Below are 3,211 nucleotides of genomic sequence, written 5' to 3'. Positions count from 1 at the left end.
TCATTTTATTAGGTCCGGACGAGCCTGAAAGACACAGCTGTGCTGACTGTGTTGTCTCTTATGGGGAATTAGAAAAATAAAACAATTGGTTTTTATCTAAAGTATATCAAATCAGATTGTGAAAGATAATACTTTTTTTTAACAACCATAATGAATATAGAAATTAAATCTATTATCTATGACACTTAGCAATGATTGCCCACTCTAAACAGTTGCAAGCCATCTTTAGTTGAGGGAGAAAACGTGTTGGGCAGATGAAACTTGTGCAGGTCGTCCTCGTGTTGACCAGCCTGAAGCTGCCGATCTCCACCATGTTGCTGCTGAGGACAGATCCGGTGCTGCAGTGCTTCATCTAATGAAAAGAAGAAACTCACTATAAAATCTCTTATGCTGTGTATGTTCCAGCAAAGACTGGTTCTTACAGTTTATTCTGTGTTCAGCACCACAGATTTCAGACAAAACCGATTTACTGGGCTCTGGGTTTGTACCCTCATGGTTGAATGCACATATTGTAAGTAAGTTTGGATCAAAGTGTCAGCCAAATGAAATGTAATGTACTGAAAGAAATGAAACATTGTACAAATAGATAACATGTCTTTCTACCTCATCTGTAATATTCAAGGTGATAATCTCCCACAGAGCTGTTGATAACAGTCCACACCCGGTCTCTCCACTTCCCTCAGTGTGAAAACGTAATTATATAATTAATATGAGAACTGTTTACAACACTGGTGTGTGGAGATTATAATCTGTCTAATTCACTGTTAAATTCCATAAAAGGCTAAAGAAACGAGGTGGCAATAGTAATGGAGGATATACCAGCCTGTAGCAGAACATTTGTGAAACATAGTTACTATCACATGAACATTTGTGAAACATAGTTACTATCACATGTAGCGTATTGATATTAACTAATTAAATTAAAATCAAGTCACAACCAAACAACTCTGTAGTTAACTTGCTTCAATCTGTTCATTAGACGTGTTAAATAAACGGTAATTATTATAACAATTGCATATTAAAAACCACTTGAGGCATGTTAGCATATGATTATGATGATAGATAAAGCAATAGGTTTTGTTGTGTAGTTTCAAGGTTACTTACCTCTAGTGAGTTCGTAAAGATCGCTACCAGCCGGAGCAACTACAGCACAGCGCTAACCTGTTAGCAACGTCGGGTAGCATGTAGCCTAGCTCCTTAGCCCTGAGCTAACCTGGAAACGCTGAGCTCCGCTCGGCTGTCAGTCTTCACTCGCGCTCCTCCTCCTTGCCCATTGATTCGTTAGCCAGGACCGAGGAGGAGTAAGCACCGGCAAGATGGCACCGGGGGAACGCCTCCTACTAGCCTCATTCTCACTCTGCAGAAACCAATGGGTGACGTCACGGACCCTCCGTCCATTTATGTGCTGATACAGGAGACCCACATGCAGGGTCTGTAGGCGGAGAATTTAAAGTGGGATGGGTAGGACGTATATTCCATAGCTCATTTTCGAGTAAACGTAATGGTGTTTTGATTTTGGTTCACAAGAATGTAAGTTTCATTTTGTTAAAACAAACTAAAGATGCAGAGGGAAGGATTATCTGTGTGGAAGCAGTGGTTGAGGGGGTGCCTCTTGTATTATGCAACATAGATGCACCTAATAGGGGAGATCCCAACTTTTTCCACGAGGTAAATAAATTACTGGGAGATACTGAGGGTGAAATTGTCCTAGCTGGGGATTTCAACGAAGTTATGGATCCAATACTGGATAAGAGCTCATTCAGACCTCCTCTCATGACCAAGGAGAGAGAAGCCTTACATATGTTGAGTAGAGATGTAGGACTAATGGATATATGGAGGCTGATAAATCCAAATGTAAAGGATTTTACTTTCTTCTCCCACTGCCACAAAACTTATTCTAGAATAGATTTCTAGTACTTCCTTGGCAGATAATGTGGCTAACTGTGACATAAAAGCAATCTCCCTTCCAGATCATGCACCGGTCGAGTTGTTTATTAAGGCCAATCTAAAAACTGAAAGGAGATGTAGATGGACACCTTAACTTTTAATAAGACAATAGGAGAAGATTTGAAAAGCTTTTTTGAAATCAATATTGGTAGCACTGAAGATATAACTACTGTGTGGGAAGCCTCAAAGGCATATATGAGAGGAAAATTTATAGCACAAGCCGCTAAAAAGAAAAGAGAGAATGTTACCAGGATTAAAGATTTGGAGAAGGAGATAAAAGAGAAGGAATTAGACCTATCGAAACACTTTTCTAACGGGAAATTTCAAGAACTTTGTAAGCTTAAATACTCTCTACATGATATTTATAATAAAAAAGCAGAATATGCTCTTTATAGACTGAAAACAAACTTTTATGAAGGTGGGGGAAAAATGGGGAAATTATTAGCCAGACAGTTGAAGGAAAAAATCTTTCTAATACCATACCAGTTATAAAACAGGGGGGTGCACAATTTTTTGATGCTAAAGATATAAATAGAATATTTCAACAATATTATGAGAAGTTATATACATCCTCCATGTCTCCTAGTGCCCCACAGGAAGATATGGAACAGTTTCTCCTTAATATAGACGTACCCAGGCTCCCACCTCAGGAGGCAGCTGATTTGGAAACAACTATAACTTGGGATGAAATAAGGAAGGCAATTTTTTCAATGAAAAATGGGAAGTCACCGGGTTATGACGGGCTACCAGTAGAATATTATAAAACATTTGCAGATATTGTTATACCGGTTTTACAGAGGGTGTATCAAGAGATATTTGATAAGGGTCGTATATCTCCAACTTTTAATGAAGCGGTAATCTCACTAATTCCCAAAACAGGTAAAGATGCAGCAGATCCCTCCAATTTCAGACCTATCAGTCTGCTCAATCTTGATTGTAAGATTCTCACAAAAATCTTAGCGACACGTTTACAATTGGTTTTACTGAGCATCATTCATTCCAGTCAGTTTGGTTTTATGAAAAATAGAACTTCAACTGATAATGTTAGACTCTTGCTACACCTAATGTGGCTGAGTAAATCCCAAAATACTCCTATAGCTGCTTTCTCCCTAGATGCAGAAAAGGCCTTTGATAGGGTGGAGTGGCAATTTCTGTTCTCCACCCTATCTCATTTTGGTTTCAACTCCAACTTCATTAAATGGATAAAAATGCTGTATAAAGAACCCAAGGCGGCAGTGAAGACAAATGGAATAATCTCTCCCTT

Source organism: Platichthys flesus, chromosome 18 (genome assembly GCF_949316205.1).
Source record: "Platichthys flesus chromosome 18, fPlaFle2.1, whole genome shotgun sequence".
In the NCBI taxonomy this organism is placed as follows: Eukaryota; Metazoa; Chordata; class Actinopteri; order Pleuronectiformes; family Pleuronectidae; genus Platichthys; species Platichthys flesus.
The sequence above is the reverse complement of the archived record's forward strand: the minus strand, read 5'-3'. Positions refer to the sequence as shown.